General features: G+C 38.6%; 1 protein-coding gene and 1 long non-coding RNA gene across 7 annotated transcripts in view; both read right to left on the minus strand.

The window, feature by feature from the left end:
- The window catches only part of TYRP1 (tyrosinase related protein 1), a 135,416-nt gene that overhangs the window by 32,934 nt on the left and 79,270 nt on the right, over nt 1–23,212 (minus strand). The gene's annotated exons all lie outside the window — the stretch shown is intronic.
- LOC147648436 (uncharacterized) lies at nt 4,339–7,373 on the minus strand. Its single transcript, XR_015280498.1, has 2 exons — nt 7,256–7,373; nt 4,339–5,726 (listed from the first exon to the last, which is right to left on the minus strand). It is a non-coding gene; the product is annotated as an uncharacterized LOC147648436 (long non-coding RNA).

A 23,212-nucleotide genomic window follows, 5' to 3' on the forward strand; every position in this document is an offset into this window, starting at 1 on the left:
TCAGTAAAACAAATTCTCTAACTCTAGACTGCTCTGCCAGCAACTAATGATAGAAGACACCTATTCGAATTTGCAGCTCATTCTGAGATTGTTACAGATAAGATTCTGTGAGGTACCAGAGTTATTGGCTGCTTTTGAGAAGTTGAAAAATTTTAAAGTCTTTTACCATATCAAGCAGTCAATTTCCCCATTCAGGTCTCCCTTTTTCTCTTTCTGACTGGTCAGGAAAACATCCTGTCAAAAAACTCGATCATAGTTGAAGTGTCTTGTGTGAAGGATTTCCTCCACAAGACACTTATTTTCCAGTTTAAATATCTATTATAAGAGTACTCCAAATTAGATATGATCATAGACACACATCTCTGGATAACAGGACCAAAGGCTCCTGTGGTGAAGCATGGATTAAAGACAAAAAGAAGAGATTGATCGTAACTGATACATGTCAAATAAAAAATGTCTTGTAAAAAGCCATGGTACTGAAGATATGTTGCCTTTAAACATGATTCTCACCATCTTGGAGAAACAGAATCAAGTTTTGGTTGTAGGAAAAGGGGAATTAAAAAAAAGAGGAAGGGGAAGGGGAAGGGAAAGGGAAAGGGAAAAGAGAAATGATGAAGAGAGAAATGATGAAAAGAGAAATGATGAGAAGAGAAAAAAGAAAGAGAAAAGTAACAGAAAGAAAGAAAATAAAAAGGAACTAAAGAAAAGAAAGGGGAGAGATTTAGAGAGAGAGAGAGAGAGAGAAAGAGAGAGAGAGAAATAGCTATGAACCAGGAAAGGAGTTACATACTCTGAAGCTGGAAAACAGCAGTGAAAGGTCTCTGATGATGACATTAGCAGACCAGTTTACTGAGTGACTGATCAAGTGACACAAAGTAATCCAGAATCACACTGTGAAAATATATCATGAGTTATTATGTGAATAAAGAGCATACTGTGTTTATCTGAAATCATAAGGCAATCATCAGTTTAAGAAAATAAAGTTCTACTTTTATACAACTGTAAGTGAATAAAAGATAAAACTTCATACAATAAAGATATTCTGCAATGGAAAAGAAAAACATTTATTTGAGAAAATTAAAAGGAGAGCCAAATAGCCTTTTTTACTAGGTCTACTATGGCATCACAAAGCTTAAAATTTTATGACTGTTGCTTATGCATAAAGTATTTTAAAATATTTTTTATATAATTTTATACAATGAAAATAATTTATCTTATATTTTGAGTAAGTTCAGACTTTGATAAAAACATTATCTATTTAAATTATTTTTATTTTAATAGAAATTTCTGAGGAGAAAAACCAAACAAACAGAAGATTGTTAATATGTAAAACAGATTGTAAAAAATAAAATGCAACCTGAAAGTATTTGTATTTTTAAAGTCAAATATTGACAACTAAATTAAAAAATAAGCAAAATCCTGGATAATATGTATACCTTTGTGTTCTTAAGTGCAAAGGCACAGGCAAAATACTTGCCACTATATATTGGGAAATCTCGTGAAATGTTATTCCATCACATTTCTCCTGAAGTTTTTCTTCCTTCTTAGAGGTTCTCATGTACAGGTTAGTGCTACTGAGTGTAATGTTTGGTTTGGTTTTTTTCTTTCCTTTTTTTCTGTGTTACTAATTTAGAGAACATTATCACTTATGATTATTGATATTCTAATCAGACAGGATTTGTTGGTTGTGGAAGTTGCTATACTGCAGGAAAGTGGGAATGGGAAACGGAAGGGGAAGGGAAAGGAATTTTTTATTGTTCCAGTCCTCTTCTGATCTTTATCACAATTAAAATTTATTTCTAGGACATATATCACAAATACTGATTCAATATCTTGACCAGTGCTTAATATTTAGGCTCTTTGTATGTCGTCATTTTAAAATTATTCTTAGTATGAGTATTTATTTTTTCTTTTTTTTTTTTTTTAATTGCTAACAATGTTCCTATTATAAGTGAGAACACATTGTATGCAAAGAAGTCTACAGGAGAGACTAAGCTCCTTATAGCTTTGCAAGTTTACAAGAGATTTACAGTTTGAATTGGTACTTTGTATTCTGGCATCTATAGATTGAAAGAATGTAAAAGAAGTAATCTTCAAATATGATCATTAAGTTTTCTCTGTTGGTAGTTCCTTTCTGTTTTATGAACAGAAAAGCAAGGACCAGGCAGTTATACTCAGCTCTGAACGTAGGTGATTTGCCAGTCAGAGCTTGGGATTGAAAAGGAGTGAGGTACTTGTGTCCAAGTCGTCTTCTGGAGTAGAATTAAGAATGGAAAAATCCATGTAATAGTAAGCTATGTGTTGAGCTCACTCCATACAGGAGTAATCTTTCAAGCCATTTACAAACCTGCAAGCCCCAGTTCTACAAGTTGTACTGAAGGTAAGTTGCATAGATGAGTTATTTATCACTTGGTAAGGAGAATTCAGTGGATGAAAGGAGCAGTAAGGATGTTCTGTTGTACCCCATCATGGGAGCTTTTGTGCACATCAGATACCTGAAACAACCACACCTGATAAGGTCCCCAGATCTTGCAGTTTATGCAGCACCAACATGACTGAAACTTGCAGGGGCAAGGCAGTGGCCATCTGTGGATTACTAAATAGCAAACCATGGCATTCAGAAAATGGCCACTGCACACAAAAACATTTTACAGATGACTCAGTCTGGTAGCATTGAAATCCTACAATGGGCAAGGGTCTCAGGAAATTATGGATTGTCCCTGGACACAGTAGCATTGACTCATGGCTTTTACGGCCTTCTTGAAAGAGAAGCAGACAATGATGCAGAAAATATCACCAATTATTGGTCCATCTTCCCATCTTCTTTCCCTATACATACCTCTAAAGATCTTCCTTTTCCTTACATAAGAATATTTGAAATCCACTGAGCTAAAGCACACTAACTCCTGCATGTGGCATTTGGGATGTTTTGCTTCCATTATAAGGTGACCAAACACGGAAATAAAAGCAAAGCAGGTACTTCCCCCACCTCCTGCTCCTTGTGGAAAGGGGAGGATGAAGATGAAGATTCTGAAATTGTTCTAAAACCTGCTGTTTGATGATTGTGTCTCTCTCTTCGCTCTCTTCATTGCTGGCAACTTTTAGGTGAGGAGGTGTCATCTGGTCTCCAGCAGCTAAAGGGAAAGGATGCTGGTGACAGCAAGTTTCAGGCAGTACAGAAAGAGGGTGACCTCTACTGGAGTAGTCACCACTGGCAGAATTCTTCTGCTCTGCTCCTGAGCCTAGTCAAGTTGTCTGTCTAGATAGGAAGGAGTTCAAAACACGAGGAAAGAAAGGAGCAACAGCCATGTGAGGGAGTGACAAACAAGGTCAGCAATCAAAGGTCCTGGGCTTGTGTGAAAAAAGGGAATACATGGTCAGCAAAGCAGGGCTTAAGCAGAGTCATCTCAAACATTTACATGTAAGCAAGTAGATTCATAGCATCATTACCAGGGAAACCCACAGGCCTTCTCTGTAAATCAGTATGCTGAGATGACTTTTTTGAAGTGCCTGTACATGGTTGAAATATTGAGAACAATCATGAAGAGTTAGAGATCTCTGTGGAGTTGCAGGGTTATGACTTAATTTGTTGGGATCACAGAAATGTTATGGGATTATAACCACCACTGGAGTACTATAATGAGTGTATAAAGGATTTTTACAAAGAACTTGTTAGAAACACAAGGATGGGCAATTTTCCTTCATGTGAGAGAGCAGCTGGAGTGCAAGAAGCACTGTCTGGTGATAGATGATGAGTAAATGAGAGCTTTTGGGTAAGGATAAAGGTGTTGAAGAGTATAGGGAGCATTATAGTGGATGTCTGCCATAGACCACTTGGTCAGGAACTAAAATAGATGAGACCTTTTTCAGACAGCTGGAAGCAGTCTCATATTCACAGGCCCTGATCCCCTTTGGGGATTGAACCAGATCAGTATCTGTTGGATGGACAGCACAGCTAACTGAAAGCAAGCCAGGAGGCTTCTGGAGAGAACTGGTGACAACTTTCTGATCCAAGTGATAGAGAATATGAAGAGAAGGATTATTCCTAAGGACTGCATAGTCACAAAAGAGGAGAGGCTTGTTAACCCTTTCACAAATACAGAAACCCTTCTTCTATCTGTATCTCATAACATTTTTACATTTATCTCTGCCTTCTGTTAAAGAATTAGCTACTTTCCCTTTAGATGTAACCATATTTTTTCTGTCAAATGTGCAGAATTTTGGAAAGAAACCAGCATCTTATGTGTGTGCCACAGAGTGCTTTTCCATCCTCATGACAGCTTCACTTGACAAGTAAAGGCAAGTAAAGACAGACTAAGGACAACTGAAACCAGATTGTATATTGTCTAAATATTTCAGGGTCTACTTTATTTTGTCACTGTATTTAGCATGCTCCTTTATTTACACTTATGCAGAAACAGAATACATATTTTTGTGTCACGATATTTAAACAGAGAAAAAATATAGATGCAATTAATGTTGACACTGAAATGTGCACATGATAATTTTGTCTCATAATTAAAGTCTTTGTACTTGAATTCTTTCACCAGCCTCTATGTGGTGCTACATATAAAAAATTTATTTCCATCTGAAGTCATGTTAGGAAAAAAAGTTTATGTGTTGTGCTATACTCCAATTCAGTTCTGCAAAAGACAAAAGTTATTTTGAGAATAGCAAAATACCTAACAGGATAAAAACAGAAGAGTTCAACTCATTTACCATATCTAAATGAAAAACAGACAACCTTTCTTTACCCCAATAGCATCTAATTACTGAGTGCAGTTTCCTAGGAAATAAAAATACTAGATGTTGAATATTTTTTTTTCATTTAGTGGAGAAACAGATCAACAGATCAACCAGGAGAAGTGTTCCTGAAAATAAATTATATGTCCTTTGCAAAGGACATGATCATCTTGGAAAATACATTTGAGACAATGCAAAAGAAAGGGTTCAGCATAGACGGAAAACAATAAAATAAATAAAGGGTTTATTTATTATTTACATGGTCAAGGTGCTGGAATTTAACAAAATACTGAAAATTCCAAAGTTATAAAATTCCTAACTGTCATATAATAATTCAGGAAAGGATACCCCCTTGGTTTCTGGGTTATCCACAATCTCCTAGGAGCCTTTTCTTCTTAGGCTCTACCTCTCTAGTTCTCTCATCTGTCTTCTTATGAGAGATGCTCTCAAGGGCTCCAGAGGGCTTCAACACAGCTACTGCCTGAGCTGGGCAGTGCACTTCCAGCCCCAGAGCTGATGCAGCCCTGCAGGTGGGGTCTCAGCAGAGCAGAGCAGAGGGGCAGAATCCCCTCCCTGGCCCTGCTGCCCACGCTGCTCTGGATGCAGCCCAGGACACGTTTGGCTCTCTGGGCTGGGAGTGCCCATGGCTGGGTCATGTCCAGCCTCTCCTCCACCAGCACCCCCAAGAACTTCTGGGCAGAGTTGCTCTTAATCCATCTACCCTGCAACATGTGTTGATACTGGAGATTGCCCTGAGCCACGTCAGCAACTTGCAATTGACCTCATAAGATTCCCATAGGCCTGCTTCTGGAGCTTGTCATGGTCCTTTTGAATGGCATCCTGTCCTTGAGGCTTCTCAGCTGCACCTCATCTTGGTCCACTGCAAACTTTCTGTGGGTGCCCTCAATTCCTTTGGATTGGAAATATACTTATTTTCAATGTCACTGATGAAGATATTCAATAGTATAGGTTTCAGTGCAGACCTATGAGGAACACCACTTGTCACTGATCCATGTCTATACATTGAGACACTGAACTCTGTATGTAGCCACCAACCAATCCCTCATCCACCAGTCTACCCATTTAATATGTATCTCTCTGATTTAGAGAGATACACTGGAAAAGGAAGATGATCTATCAATAAAGAGAATATAAAAAACTTGGTACACTATCCCTTTAGTGCATGTCCTTCATGCAATTCAGCCTCTTTTTCCTCCTTTTTTGTTCTGTAAATCATCATAGTTTACCTGTATTCCGGGTTCTTAACCTTACTCCTATGTTATTGTCCTTTATTTTCTTGAAGGCTCTACCTTGTCGTCAGAGAGAAACTGAGGATGGCTTGCTTTGGTGAGGGCACATCATCTTTTAAAATGTGTAGCAAATAATTTGGCCTCTTGATAAGGTTCTACAAGTCCCTGCTTGTGTGGTTTTATCATACAGAATGTATGAGAAGCTTGCAACATGGCCTAGCCTAGACAGATCATGCTCTACAATTGATTTTGCATCAGGCATTTCATATCTTTGATACATGTTTACATAGTGTTTGCATTTTCCAATAAATCCAGTTCTCCCTTTCCTCCTCCTGGCAAAAGGAAGGAGCCCTCTGTTCCAGGTTGAGCACTTATTACTTGAATTTTGTAACTGCAAATCAGAAGTTCCTTCATCAGGGTCAACATCATGGTAAGCCCTTCTACCCTGCTTAACTGGAGCAGCAATTTTCCTGGATGGATACCTCTTAGCTGTTTTTTAAATTTGCATTTCTTGTATCTGAGCTTCTAGCGTTCAGCTAGGTTGACCACCCCACCTCTTCATGTCATTCCCCAGTCACACAGGAAGGATCAGGGGGTTACACACAGCGTATGTCATCAGTAGCCTCTCCCTTGAGTAGAGAAAGGCTGACTCTTAATAGTTGAGACCTTGGCTAGTGTGCATGAAGAACACTTCTCCTTGAGCTGCTCAGACAATATTTGGATCAGTTTCTCTACAGTCAAGGTACAAGGTACAAAGTAAGGAAGTGAGATTGTTCTCATATTCATGGAGTTGTTTGGACAATCTATCCATAGGTTCTGTGCCTATCCAGCTCATTATTAGCAGTCTGTTGGTTTAGGACACCACAGAAGTTCTTATAAACTTTTGCCACATGGCCCAGACTTCATCCAGGCTTTTGGATACCTGGTGGTCATTGAGAGCATTATAGGATATACCTCCACGTCAAGTAATTCCCTCAGGTACTGGATACCTTCCTCAATATTAGTTCATTTACTTTAAGAATTTACAGAATCTTCTTTGAAGGGATACCTGTCCTTCACACTTGAAAAGTAGCTGAGAACTCATGCTCTTGTCCCAATCTCTTTGCCAATGGCTTTATCCCTAGCAAGAGATTACAACTGCCAGACTTTCTAACCCTTAAATTCTTTCCTATTGACCCCAACACCACGGCTTTGGAGTAGTTAGCTCAGAATTTGCTTGCCTAGCTCACAGCTGAAATATTTTCACATATCTCAAAACTCACCTAAGAACAGGGATTGGGTGGTTCCTCACTTAATATTTCAGTTACTTCCTCCTTCTGTTCTTGTGACTTCTCTGCTGCAGAATTGACTGTCACTTCTTGTTATATCTCCTGTTCTCTCTTCAAAGAAGCCTCTTCATCCCTTTTTAAACAAGCTGACCTCACTTGTGTTGTTTCTTCTTAATTACAGGTGTAACTGATATAGTGAAGGGCTGGGTCTCTGGTTTAGCCACAGTGTCTGTTGATATTTTCAGGTTCAGAGACCTTCATTCTTGAAAGTGCTGAATGGCATTGATCAATGTTTGGCAGGTGCTGATTGGGCACAGTGCAGTAAAATGGGCTTCTCTGAAATAGCCAAGGCCTCTCTTTTCAAACATATTGTCAAGGTTCTGCACTTGCTCAGGAATGAAGATCCAAATAGCTGGCTGGGGTGGAGGGGGGCGGCCTTTCCAGATATCTGCCCATATTCTCTGGCATATCTTCCCAACGGGTCTAGGTCATATTCCTAAATAGCATGTTAGCCTTTAAAAATCCAAACTGATATTGTAAAGAAATGCCAGTAAAAGTATTTTGACAACCCAGGGATTGTCTGGATGCTGGGAATTTCTTGTAATGAGCGGAGACATCACAAAATATGGTGAAGGTGTCATTCTGTATTTCTTCAAAGAAGCCAAAAAAAAACACCTCTCAGAAAAAGAATGATAATTATCTAGTTGTTAATTGTGTCCATCAGATGATCATTGAAATATAGAAAGGACTTCAGTATAGAGCCAAAATACCGGGTAAACTCTAAACAAGGGTTTTAGCAATAAATCTCCCAGGCAAAGCATCTCTAAGCTCCACAGAGCACAGGAAAATGCAAAAGACAATCTTTATTATATACAAAAAGAAAAGGAGCATGGCAGACCAGATAAGCTAATATCAAGGACAGATGAGTTAATACCATTACAAGCAACCATTTACAGATATTAATCCCCTCTCATTCACTTTTGTCAAATCTGTTATTATCTCAAACCCTCCATGCCCTATACTAGGCACCAAAATAAGTGCAGTTTAAACCTGTCTGACAACTAAGCACCGCAGAGCTGCTCACCCACTCCTTCCCTCCCCAGGAGAAGGGGGATAATTGGAAGGGTTAAAGTGAGAAATTAAGTCAGAGGTTGAGGCAACTACACTTAATTAAGAAATAAATTTTAAATGCACATATAGAATTTATGTCCCAGACCTACAGCCTAAAAGGCCAAGTGTAACAGTGTAGATGGATAGATAAATGGAATGAAGAGGACTTAACATGAACACAAACTGCAATACAACAAATACAGGATGACACAGAAAACTCTCCTTAGGATCCTAAATTTTTCATGTGCCATGAAGTAAACACAATAAGGTATGAAAATTAGTGTCATTGATACCAAAAGAAATATGTCTGACAGATAACTGAACGGCCTAGAATAGCAGTTTAGAATGAAACATATTTGCTCTTTAAAAAAAATGTGTAATGAAAGTTAAAAACTACACAAAAACAGAAAGTCAGCTCTTGGCACTGTGGTACATCACACATCTTGAAAGCTGTGCAGTACAGAATAAGTTATCTAGAATTATTTTAGCACTCTGTGGGTTGGTAGTCATCTAAGATACATTATATTGTTCATGGGGATGTTACAATATTTTAATATTTACTGCTTATAAATTTTATTAAAGACTTGTAGCAAGAAGATGCCACAGAAATAAAAAGTGCTATTTTAAAATGAGTTAGAAATTTGCATACTATGGAAGTTTAGACTTTTTTATTATCTGTATGATTTTTTATTGCTGTGAAACCAGAATGTATTTTGCAATTGACAAGCCCACCTACATCACAGTAATTAAATAAATATATATTGTATTCAGTGTTACATTGAATTACATTTGATTTCATACTACAGTATTTTCTTTGATTCTCTGTCTTTCAATGAAGACAGCTCTACTGGGAAAAAAAAAAAGTCAAGATGTTCTTTTACTGAAGATTTTTTATTGGGCAGTTTAGAATAACATTATTTCATAACACTCAGGACTTTTCCTTTGAAATATAACATTCAGCTAACTGAACCACATTTTGCAGCTTGCTAGTTCTAAGAAAATAATTGCTTATTTCAAAAGTTCATTCTGTATTTTACAAAATAAAACTGCCATGCTTATTTGATAAAAAGGATATAAAAATATTCTGTCCTAGGAGGGATTTTATGGTTAGAGTGAGATATTATGCAGTGAAACAATTCTTTCCAAATAAAAGGTAAACTGTGCCTTTACTGTAAGCCACATAAGTAGAATAATGCAAGAGTAGTATTGCATAGTTTATAGATTTTGTTCCTGAAATAGTCTGCATGTTGGTTCCTGACCAGGTGTCAGAGAGAGATTCTTGACTCGGGCCTCTCCTCTGTGCACACCCAACCTCTGTGATCTGTTCACAGAGAAAGAAAACTATGCTCCTGCAGGGGCTGCTTTTGCTGTTCTTGTTATTAACCCAAGCACCTTAGTGTTCAGATTAGGAGTTTGTAGCAGAATTACTGCCTAAACACATTCAAATGAGTATTTCAGGACTGTACAATTCACCACACAGGATGTGGGCTAAGAGTTTCAATACCTACCCAAAACTAGCTCAGACTTCTTGTCTTTATTTTTATTGTGTTTTGTCCTGTCCAGAGAAAAAATTTATTTCAGTATTTAGTCATTCTTTGTTGACATTTATATCACAGTCAGACTAATTCACAAGTAGCCATCATGTTGATAACTCTGGTTAATACTGGGATGGGAGACAGTCATTTTCAGATTCAGATTTTGATTTGAGATAATTAAGACAAGGAATTAATCTATCACCAGAACCTACAAGATATCAAAGGGCTTTCCCTGTATCTGAAAGTATAAGTACTTCTAACATTTTGTTCTTCTCTAATCTTATAATTGAACATTTTCCTGAACTGAGGACATAGACTCTGCAACTGAAAAAATATTAATTATAGAACCCTTTTGATTCACTTTATGAAGGGATTTTAATATGGCTTATGATTTATAAGGGCTATCTTGTGCACTCTTAAAGTACAATTATTACAAAAAGACATAGAACCAATGTATTCAGAACAAATTTATCTAAAATAAGAATTCAGACTTTTGATAAAAACTATAATATTTTAAGTAAATATCATCAATAAAAATGCCACAGAAGAAAAAATAGCAATTAATCCAAGCCTTTAATTTGAAATTTCAGTATGTAAATCATCTCAGTGCATGTTGAACACACTCTTGTCAAAATTATTCCACTATCATGATATTCAGTACCAAGTGAAATAAATCACAGATCAGAAAATAATACACCTTTGATTATATGTCATGTAGAGCTGTAACTGTTTCCTAGAGTTAAAATATTCATCAATAGTTTAAAATTGCTCCAACATAAAGGGTATAAAAAATACAGATTTAATACTTAGTACAGATTTGTTGTGATTGTTTGAGACAGAACATGAAGCATACAAATGCTTAATATACATTCAAATTTGTTTTAAAGTTTTTAATTAGAAAACTCTAAAGAGAGCTGTTAATGTCCATTTCTTGTCAAATGGAGTTTCCTGGAGTTTCACATTAAGTCTGTGCTTTACAGAGGTTAAAGGAATTGCATGTGCTTCGCTAAAAGTGAGTAAGCATTTAAGAGGTGACAAATTCTAACCACGTTTTCCTCATCACAAAGAAGGTGTTAAAATTCCAAAGACAAAAACTTTGTTTTCAATGAAACTCTACTTCTAAAGCAACCACTAACAGATAGTGGAGAAAGGAATAAAATAAAGGGCATGCAAAATTTTGTTTCAAGTAAAAGATTTAAACTTTGCATGATTTTACTTTTATGAATTTTTTATACTTATCTATTCCATCCAACAACTTTCTGGCACATACCAAAATTTCTTCAATATATATGTTTTCTTTTCTTTTAACCAGGGATTTCTTTTCTTTAATTTCAGTGTGCCCGGAATTCAAATTTTCTGCCAGGGGGAATTTTGAAAGGTAAGACATCTTAGACAAAAATAAAGATGAGGCAAAAAAATTACCCTATGGAAAGAAAAATATACAGGCATTCTTAAAATGAACAACTTTCATTGTGCAAACTTCACTATTGAATATCACCAAAATAAATATAGAAAAGCTTTAAAACTACTTTGGTATTAATTTTTCTGATTCCATGCTCCTCTTCTTCTCCTCCAAAAAAAAATTTCTCAGAATATAATAAAAATTGATATTGTAAGATCAGCACTGAAATGGTACAGGGCATCTGAAATGAAAGAGTACAGCTCCCAAAGGGAATGACCAACAATCTGTCAATCAATTCATAACTAATTTGCTCAAGCAATTCATTTTCATCAGTAACTGTCCTTGATTTCACATGATCTATTTGCAATCGGAAAAGAACTGAAGTGGTGGGAGGATGTTAAAACTTCAGCAGGAAGATTAGAAGCAGTGAGGAAGAGGAGAAGAAGTGGACTCCAGACACCTACTGTCCATAGGTCAGTCCTTCACAAACTCCAGAAAAATAACAGAAAAGCAAAGGCCCTTAAGAAATGAGGCACTTTCACACTGTTGTACAGACCAGCAGAAAATACCTCATGTGGAGAAAAAAACCCCCTCACTTCAACTTAAAAGACAGTACAACATGATCTACAAAATTTAGGGGATTCACAAGGGAGCTCAATGATAGGCATTTAAGTTAAAGGTCTCTTCCCAGATGTGTCAACTGAGCCTGAAGTTACACAGCCCGAGACCTTACACATCACTAGAGAGAGGCTGCAGCACTCAGGTGAAAAGGGGCATCCCAGTGTATAAAAGCCTCATTATACAGTTAACTCACCACCCAAACTGACATGATGGCAGGAAACTCTACAGTCAGAGACCTCTTCCCTCGTAACATAAGGCAGCGCAACTGAACTGCAAAACCCCTGCAAGGCTTGTAGGACTTTGCTTGTAGGGCTGTCACACCTGCAAACCTGGAGTCCATTGTGACTCTGAAAAGCACAGAACTGAACTGCATAAAACACTGTGCCCCCTAACTCTGACTGTAACAGCAGCATAAAAGATTTGCAAGACCCAGAAAGGCCTCTGTCAAAGCCCATTGATTTTACACAGACCTGGATCTGGCAAGGTGACCCCACTGGCCTAACGTATCAGCCCCACATGAATATGAAGCTCTAGTGGACGCTGCTTAGGATAAGGTTAAATTACAAGGATAAAGTTAAATTGTATTTCTAGAGTGATGGAGGATCCCAAAAATGGTCTGTGTTGGAGACTGAGGTATGCCTAACTGAGGAATGAGTGATAAAAGCATCCTGTTGTGACTGGTCTGGAGACTCCATACATCCTTGGCAGAGACTACTTCAGGAGACAGTTACTCCAGGGAACCAAGGTGTGCTTTGGGATAGCACAGTTGAGTTGGGAATGGATTAAATAGCTGTCTAGGTTGCTTGGTCTCTCAGAGTATCCCACACTTCTGGGCTTGGTGCAGTCCAAGGAACAACAGTTTCTAACTGTTATCCTGACACTGCTTAGGTGACCATATCACATCAGCTAAAACTCCTTGGCTATAACCCAAAAACCATTCTGGTAACTGGAGAGCCGCCGTATTTTTGTTTGTTTGTTTGTTTGTTTTGTTTTGTTTTGTTTTGTTTTGTTTTGTTTTGTTTTGTTTTGTTTTGTCCCATATGGCCATTGGAAAAATCCAACTGGTGTAGACTTACAGTGTTGTAAGTTTTGCAGTGAAGTAATGTAACCACTGGGTCACATCACCATGGAGTGCTGACATACCAGACAAACTAGACATGCTAGAGCTCAGGTATAAAGCTGAGCTGAGGGCTGCCAAACGCTACACAGCTATTGATGTAGATAACTCTATCCTTTTGGCAGCAGAGTGCAGGTGACAGCTTGATTCCATGTAGAGGAGTATCCTGGAGTACAACTGAAATTGACTGGCTCTCAAGTGGAAACAAAGTCCTGGGTTTGTCATGGGCTGATACAGGCTATGCTGGAACAAGGTGAAGCTCCTGAGTACTCACAGTGTATTGATGACATCAGTGTGGGAGACAGCACAGCAGAAGTGTGTGAGAAGGGCAGAAAAGTAATCTAGATTCTTATGAAAGCTGATTTTGAAATAAAGCAAAGCAAGGTTAAAGGATGTGCACAAGAGATTCAGTTTTTAGGAATTAGCAAGATGGACATTTTGATATCCCAGAAGATGTGGTCAATATAATAACAGCTTTGTCATCACTAACTAATGAAAGAGAAACACAAACTTTCTTAGGTTTTGTGGGCTTTTGAAGAATGCATATTCTGGGCTATATTCTTAGTTTTCTAATTATTCTGTGAGCCCTCTCTATTGAATGGCCTGGAAGGAGAGTGATTTTGAGTAGGCCATTGAGAAGCAGCAAGACTTTGAGGAAAATAAAATGGGAGATTGTTTTTGCTGTAGCACTTGGGCCAGTCCAGAAATGACAAATATGCATAATTCCTGAGCCATGGATCTTCTGGCAGAAAGGGCCAGGAGAGACAAAGATTAGCATCTAAGGTTTTGGAGCCCAGAATATGATGGATGTGAAGCCTGTTGCACTCCAAAAGAAAGGGAAATATTAGCAGCATACGAAGGTGTTGGAACTTCCTCAGTTCATACAGAAGCACAGCTTCTTTTGCTATCTTGGTTGTCTGTGCTGGGCTGGTTGTAAAAATAGGAGGGTCCATTCTACACTTGATGCATGTGATGGAGTAAGTGGATTGCATTGACTCAAACAACAGGCTCAAATGGGAAAATATTCTGCACAGAAACCCTGGAAGCGATCACGGATTCTCCAGAGAACCGACATTTTTGAGAATTGGTAGAGGAGGTAACTTGTACTGAGGAAGCCATACTGTGTAATAAATTACCAGAAAATGAAAAGCAATATGTTCAAAGATGGATCCTGTTGTATTGTGGGAGAACATCAAAAGTGGAAAGTTGCTTTGTGGGGTCTCCCAAGATGTTGAAGAAACTTTGGAAGGAGAAGCTGAACCTAGTCAGTGTCCAGAGATGAAAGCTATTTGACTGTCTCTAGACACTGCTGAAAGAGAAAAATAGACAGTAGTTTATCTCTGTGGTGGTTCATGTATAATTTCTCTGATGAGGGTTTTATTTTCCTCTCTCTTGATTATTTATTCTTTCTCATCCCTCCGCAATTTTAAAATTTACTTTTTTACTTATTTTTAATTATTAAGGTGTTGTTATATCAATCCGTGAATTTGTTTTTCACTTTTATTCTTTCAGTTCTTCCTCCATCCCATCATGGGAGCCAGAGGTGGGGATAAGCACAGGGGTCTGGGGTATTTAGTTGTGAGACAGGGTTAAAGTACAATAAGACTATCAAGCTTCATGCATTCTCAAAACATACGTGAAGCAAAACATGTGAGGCCAATGAGGGAGCTGAAGAGGCATTAACTCTTGCCTACCACTGACAATTGTGGTGGTGAATGCTTGAAACTGCACTGGCTCTTCAGTATCCCCCAAGAATTCTAAATTCACTTTTTTGGCTCTTTTTTTCACATCAATTTGTGGATCACATCATTGCAATATAACCAACTAATAGTTCTCCAGACTGTATCTGCAGTCAAATGCCTGATGCCCTGTGTATGAATAACAGTTCCAGAGCTAAAATCTTGCTCAGTCATCTGAGGATCTGATTTTAGATAATAAAGTTATAGATTAAATGCACCCTTTTGTCTGAGTATTTCTTCAAATCTCTGTATAGTTTTGATAAAATTAGGGTTATTTAGTATCATGTGAAATGGATTATGGGTGTTCTTCAGGCCTTAGGGTACTTTCCCAGTAGATATTGCTTTCCTGAGTAAGAAAAATTATTATTGCATTTGTTATCATCATACCATTCTATATCTAAAGCACAGTACTTCAAAAACAATCTACTTCAGCTAAGCTGGGCATAAAGTAATTTGAAGATTTTAAGTAATAGTAATCAAAGTATTTTTTATCTTATGCATTTGAAACCTAACATTACATTATCTTCCTTAGACACCTACAGAGAATGTGAGAGAATGTTTCTGTGTTTCCATGATCATTGTCACAGCAGTAGGGCATGTTTAAACATTTTTAAACACTATTTCTTTTGTGGAGACTCATTCCTGCTCTCATCACTTGTGCTGAGATGATTATTTGTGGGGCTGAAGTCTGAAGCATATGATGAAATTTACCTCTCTAAAAAAGTCCCAAAACCACACAAGTCACTTTCTTTTTATCCCTCTCAATTCCCTGATACAGTGCACAGAGCAGCAGCGGAAAGAATTATCACAGAATATGCAGAGTTGGAAGGGACCCAAAAAGTTCATTGAGTATAATCCCTCATATGTCCCTTAGCCCTGCTTGGGACATCCGAGGGTCACACCATGTGCCTGAGAGCACTGTCCAAATGCTTCCTGAGCTGTCAGGTTGGTGCTGTGACCACTTCCCTGAGGAGCTGTTCCAGCCCCCAGCCACCCTCTGGGGGAAGAATCCTTTCCTGATGTCCAACATATACCTCCACTAACACAACTTCAGGCCAATCCTTCAGGTCCTGTCACTGTCACCACAGAGAAGAGATCAGTGCCTGCCCCTCCTCTTTCCCTCATCAGGAAGTTGTAACTGCAATGAAGTCTCCCCGCATCAGTCTCCTCCAGGCTGAACAGAACAAGTGACCTCAGCTGCTCCTCACGTGGCTTCCCCTCAAGGCCCTTCACCACCCTCATTGCCTGTCTTTGGACACTCTATAACTGTTTAACATCTTTCTTTTGTTGCAGTGACCAAAGCTGCACACAAGTGTTCAAGGTGAGGCCATCCCGCTGCAGAGCACAGCAAAAATTTCTTGCACAGTAGCAATTATAACTGTATTGCAACTGTCAGACTTCCATTACAGATAAAAACTAAGAAAAAAATTAAGGGCCTCACTGATGAATAAAGCCTGAATTCCACCTAAATTTTTTTTCTTTGTGTTTGTTACTGGCTGCCTGTCAAATCTTAGAGGCAATCAATTGGAAATATCAGATATAGGAAGTTTTGTCCTCTAGCTTTTTCAGGTGCTGTGCTTCTGCACAGTGTGACTTTTCCTGTACTTCTTTGAGTTGAGGATGTGTTTTTTGCAGGGTTTTTTATGTGTGTTAATTTTATTAATAGAGTTCTTTTTTTTTTAACCCCTCGTCATTTTTCAAGCAGAAATTTTACATCTAATATTTCTCTAATATTTCTTTCCTAGTTTGCAGAACCAAAAATCCCTCAGAAAGATGGTAGGAAAAATACAACTATTTCATTGCTAAGGATTTCAATATTTTCCATGTCTTCTGCTTATACAAGGAAAGAGAGGAACCATAGCTAGGTGTCTTCTCTTCAGAGTCGGTACTTTCTGTACTTTGTAGCAATTGTGCACAGCTGTGAGATATTAAAGAACATTCTTTCATGACCCATTTTGCCTGTGACCAATTCCTTCCAGCTGGTGCTGGGGAGGGCTTCTGTTGGGGAGGCTCTGCTTTTTCTGCATTCACTTTCCTCACTCTCTGTAGACTCCTGTTTCCTCTTAGATGTGGATCTTTCTTATCTCTATTTTTTTATTGGAGTTGTTGCTTCTTTTCTCAAGGTCACAGCTATTCTTTTGGCTATGCTACTGTGTTACATATACTTTCTGCCTTCCTAGTAAGATTTAGACCTTACACCAGATAATTTTAGCTGAATTCATTTCAGCTTGTACTGAAAAATAATAGAAAAAACCCTGAGCACACCCAAAAAGTAAAGGAGGCAGAAAAATCTGTTTGAAGTATAGTTAAAGCTTAGAATTGAAGTTGTTGACACTTTTTCTGCAAACTTGGCACAACAACGTAGGCCCTTCTGGGCTTCGGTCAGACTCCTCCCAAGTGGATAAGCAGTTCCTCAGAACTGCTATTATCTCCAGATGAGAAATGCACATCTTTTCTTGCACATCCTACCCTTACACTCTCTTTAGCCATGTATCTCCAACAGAGTTTTCCAAACATATATTAAGAACTACAACGCTTCTTCAGTTTCCTAATTTATTCCCTTCCACTTGACTATGCAACTGTGTAAAAGTGTACAATTACTCTGGATTTAATTGTTGAATTTTTATTTGAACACTGGTATTATATGTATGAATATGGTAAAGGGGTTAGAATAAATGGGAAATTAACACCAGATTTGGTGCTTCTACATAGTTTTACCAAGGCCTTCATTTTAGATTTAATTCAACATCTCATTTTGTTGAAATGTGTTCAGAAATGAAGTATAGTTCAGCACATCTACTTTGCAGTAGGCTGCACCTTCATATACTGTAGGGAAAGTGTTAGCCTTGATGCACAGAAAAGCACTTGTCTCACATTCACAGCACAAACACAATGACAAAAAGGAGTTTTATGGGGATATATACCAAAGAGTTTAGCACAACATGGGTGTACTAGATTCCATTTACTTACACTGGAATATAGATTGTCAGGGAAGAGGAATATTGCCTCCCAAGTGAGATGTTAGAAGATGAGAGACTGTCCTGCATTTTCTCACTGTGATGATTTTCCTGGTTTATTGATCTCTTATCTAGCCTAGATAAAACATTTATCACAGATTTGAAAATCAATAAATATAACTCAAAAGCATGGCCAAAAAAAAAAAAAAGGGAAAATCCTGTAGAAAACAGACTTGCAACATTCCACTTCAAATTTCCATTGAAATTCTGCTTGTAGTGCATACAGGAATGCAGATTTTTTATTTTTTTTTTTTTTTTTTTTTTTGAAAGTCTAACAACACTTTTTTTTTCCTCATAAACATGACAGATAAGAGGTATACAGGGACTCATTATAACTTCTATGTTGATTTGTTTTCTCTGGTGCACAGCCCTGAAGAGCTAAAAGTCAGATACAGAAAAGTAACATGAAGGTTTGACAGACATGCAGCATATTGAAGGCATGTCGGTAAAATTACAGCCCATTGGATTAGAAAATATGGTGATGCATTCTGCAGCCCTGGAGAATGATGGTATGGCTGAACCTGGCTCACACCTTTGGAAGTTGCATGCTGATAGAATCATAGAATAAGGCTGTAAAAGACCTCTGAAATCACTGAGTATAGCTGTTAACCCATCAATGTTCACCAATAAACCATGTCCCCAAGTGCCACCTGCCACCCATCAGGCAAGGTCAGCTGCACAAGGTTGTTCAGCTCTGTGCCCAGCTAAGCACTGAATATTTCCCATGATAAAGCCTCCACACCTTTTTCCTCTAAGCTGCCTTTGTCACTATCAGACCACTGTCACAGTATAAATCTTTTCATCTTAGACTGTTGTGGTTTGGGAATGGTACTCCTCAATGTAGCAGCCCCACCACAGTACTCCAGTGTGCTGCTCTATCCCACCATGCTGGGCTGGAGATGAGAATTGGAGGCAAAAAAGGTAAAGAACATGGTTTGTGATAGGAAGAATTCACCAAAAACTGAAATGAAATAAGGAAACAAAGAGTAACAGCAAAAATGATAACAGGGTGTACAAGGGAGATGAACAAATCACATGCAATTTGCTCACCACAGGGAGCCTGGCAATACCCAGCCACCCACCAAGCTGTGCAACCCCAAAGGGAGCCCTTAATCCAACCCTAGAAAGTGAGGTGCTATAGAACAACCTCTGGGTCCTAGCCTTGGCCACTATTGGCTACTGGAAAAATTAACCCTGTCCTGGCTGGAATCAGGAAATAGGGCTTGGAAAAGACTCTGTCACTTGAGTACCAAGCATGGCTGGGTTTCAGTGCTAACAATTCTAAAGCAAGTATAATCCAGCAGTTGGTGTAATAAGGCATATTATTATGTGTATATGTCAAAATTGTTACAATTATTTCCTCTAATTATTTCCCTTATTAGTTGTTTCTTATTTAGCAAACATGTCTAATATTCGCACAGCATAGCACAATGTGACCTACGAAGAAAATATTTTTATTCCCTTTGTCCTTCTCTTACTTTTGCATATGTTACAATTCTGTTTGGTCTATGCAGAAGGGATTTATGAGTTCAATAAGCTGCCATGAAATTCCCCCTAACAACATGAAAAGATAGAATCACTATTAATTTTTGGAATATTCATTCACAGTTAGCTCATGCCAAAGTAAATGCATTTGACCTGCTGCTGAACAGGAAATTCACTTATGGTTAAGTCATATTTTGGTGTATTAGCTTCTAAAATACTACATATCCAACAGTATGCTATTTTTAATAGAAAGCTACCAGCAAATATTTGCATAAAACCATGTTCAACTCCTTGATCATCTTGAGAGATTATGGATGACTGTGTTTTATTTCCATACACATATTCTGAACTTCTACACCTAGAGTGCTTGTCAAAATCTGTGGGAAAAGATAGATAATTTATAACTGTTCAGAGTTTATACACCATGTGCAATTTTCCTTGGGTGGCAAGATGTCAACTATCGCACCTTAAAAACAGCCTGCTGTACGCAGCTGCCTAGGAGGCCCTTAGCAGAGCTAACGCATTTATTAGTCTTTTTATTTTGGTCACTGAAGCTAAATGCTGTGCAGGAAGTTTTCACAGGAAGAGTATATTGTTCCACATGAGTTTCTGGTTCAGAAATTGCAGCAGGCAGGCACCTCTCACAGGAGACAATAGCATAAATGAAGCAGAACCATCAGTGGTCAGCACATGCCTAATCTACCCCAGTTTATACAGTCCTAAATAACTTGCTAAATGACCTGGGGTGACTTTATGATACTGGTATCCCCAGTCGTCTGGTTTATGTTACACTAAAGTAACTGAAGCTAGTCTGATTAACATGAGATGTTCATCCAGCCTGAAATCTTTGTTTTGGTAGCACTAGGATGGTACTTTGTGATGCTGTTATAGGAATAGCCCTATCTCAGGATATGTTTGTTGTGTCTCATCACCTCTTTGTTACTGTTTGAACTTGCTCTTCAGCTGCTGAGAAGGGGAAGAGAAGCCAAGGGTAAAAAAATATTTGCTTTTATTTCTTTTTCTTGGAAGGGTTTGCTTTCTGCATAACACTCTTTAAAAAAAAAAACAAACAAAAAACCCCCCCAAAAAACCCCCCCAAAAAAACCTACCAAAAAAAAAACCCCACAAAAAACAAACAAAAAAAACAGCATTACAATAAAATGCAGAAGGTATGCCAGTTAATATCCTACTGTTTTGTCAGCTACTTGTAAGTAAGACTCTGTATCATTTATTACAGTTAGAGTGAGGTCACCCGCCATGGTTTGCAACAGTTATCTTTCAAAAATCACTTTCTAACAATAGTGAGCTTATGGTTCCTTTCTATAGAAAAAAAGAAATTAAATGTCCTGCCATAAGAAAAATTCCTGATAGTGTGTATACCCAGCAGGAAAACATGCTGGGCCTGGCTCAAGTTTAAAAAGTTAGTAGAAAATTACTGAGTGACAGACACTCTGATGTCTTCTGGGGATCTAAGACATACTTTTCCCTGCAAGAGCCAGAACTAACCTATCTTCATTTGTCCAATCCTTTGCCACTGCCATACTACTTCTTTTTGTATTATCTCCCGGTTAGATTACATCCCCCATATCCCATACTTCAGGCTCATATTGGTGGCAGGAGGATTTTAAAAGTATCTCAGTCCCTACAGTTGTGCTTTTGGAATCCATTGGATTTCTACAGCTCTGTGCTTCTCTTGGATTTCTGTGATGGTTGAACATGTGAAGGTGGTTTTATATATATATGCATATACATATACATATATTTGTATATATAAAGATATAGTCATTCTCCCCACATACTCATTAAGGGAATGCTCATCTGAATAGATTATTATCTGTGTTCCTTTCAGACCCACTGCTGAAGAACACACTTGGTGAGGTAGCTCACAGCAGAACAAGCTGCAGGTTGAGCTCTGGGTTGGCAGGAGCCTGAGCCCCAGGCAAGCTGTGATCTTGTGCATAACAAAGGGCCTGGGAACCTGGGGCTAGCCAGAGAACAGGAGATGCAGAGACAGCCAGGAGCAAATGATCCCAACATTTCCTGTGCTTGGACTGCTCAATATCTTCATTGACGATCTGCATCAGGGGATTGTGTCCACCAGCAGCAAATTTGCAGAAGTCACCAAACTGGGAGGGAGTATTGATCTGCTGGAGGGTAGGAGGGTTCTGCAGAGGGAAAGGCTGAACAGATGGGTTGAATCCAAGGAAATGAGGTTTAACAAGGCCATGTGCCAGGTCCTGCACTTTGGCCACGACAACCCCATGCAGTGCTACAGGCTGGGGCAGAGTGGCTGGAGAGTGGCCAGGCAGAAGTGACTGACTGCAGCTGAACATCAGCCAGCTGTGCCCAGGTGGCCAAGAAGGCGAATGGCACCCTGGCCTGTACCAGCAATGGTGTGGCCAGCAGGGCCAGGACAGGGATTGTCCCCTGTACTTGACACTGGTGTGGAGTTTGAGTTCTGTGACCAGTGCTGAGCCCTCAATTTTGGGAGGACATTGAGCTGCTTGAATGCATCCAGAGAAGGGCAACAGGTGATGAAAAACTGGATGTGGCACACAGTACCATAGTAGATAAGGTGTTATTAGGTCATAGGTTGGACTTGATTATCTCAAATGTCTTTTTCAACTGAATTAATTCTGTGATTTTGGGACTATGAGGGTATAATAGCCATGGGGTTCCTTTGTTCAGGGTGCCTCCTCAGAGGCACCAGCTGAAGGTATTATTTTATTATTTAGCTATTGTACCATGATTACATTATTTTAAGGATCTGGACACCAGATACTCAGCTATGGGAAAACTGGGGTTGAGCTGGTTTCGAAATGGACTGCGCAAGGTGTGGGGTGATGCTGTAAAGGGGTCTAGTCTCAGCTACAGTGGTGTGAGAGAGACTGCCAGAGCACGTTCTGAGTGGCTGGGCAGGGAAATTTTCTTAGTACCACTACCTTGGGGAGCTCCCCTGAAGTTACACACACCAGGGCAGCTGTGAGGAGCCTGAGGTGGTGTGAACAGAGCATAGACCTGAGAACCAGGGAAGGGCAGGAACTGTCCCCTTTCCTTGGCACCTACCAGACTCACAACAGGATACACTTCCAGTACCCAATTTTGGGGCCCTGGAAGAATATCTGAGCTGGTAGTACTTCAGGGGACACCCCTCAAGAGAGTGGGGTGGAATTCCTCCTGCCACAAGGCAAGGCTGTGGGAATGGGGCTGAAGCTGGTTTAGCTGGGAGAACAATTTTAGTAGGAGGTGTGGAAAGTAACTTCTCTAATGGTGGTTAGCATTTAATTTGAAGAAGTATTTTTCCCTTAAATTACAACAATAGTGATTTGCAGATAAATTTAAGAATATCTTAAAAGATTATTTAAAATTCTAAAAATAAGGGTTTGAGAAATATCTTTATATGTATTTTGCTAAACTCTGGGATAGGCAATACCAAAAAAACTGTTTTTTTAAAACTTATGCAGTTTCTGAAAAGAATGAAACCTAATAAATATTCATGTTTCCTATGGAAAATGGAGAGTTTCCATGGTTTTGATGGAGGTTTGTGGGGTTTTTGTTGTGTTTGTTTGTTTGTTTGTTTGTTTGTTGTTTTCCCCTTAGTTAAAACATCTAATCCTCATTTTATCCAGTTTTGTCTTTATGTGATTTTATGAAATACAAAATAATTTTCAGTTGGCTGCTGAAGAAATCAGGCCCATAGAATTTTAAATGTTACTTTTCAGTCTTGATGAAGACTTGGATTTTGACAAAATTTAGGTGAACTTATTAAAAATAGGTGATAGTTTTGGTGAATTCAAATCATATTCTTTAAATTCTGACCTTGCTAGGCAATGCATCTTCATGGAATGTTAAGCCACAGTTATCTGACCAGCTCTGCTCTGTGTTCTCCTCAAGCTTTTACCTAATGACTTTGCCTTACACCCAA

This window comes from Cyanistes caeruleus, chromosome Z (assembly GCF_971803275.1).
Source record: "Cyanistes caeruleus chromosome Z, bCyaCae1.hap1.1, whole genome shotgun sequence".
In the NCBI taxonomy this organism is placed as follows: Eukaryota; Metazoa; Chordata; class Aves; order Passeriformes; family Paridae; genus Cyanistes; species Cyanistes caeruleus.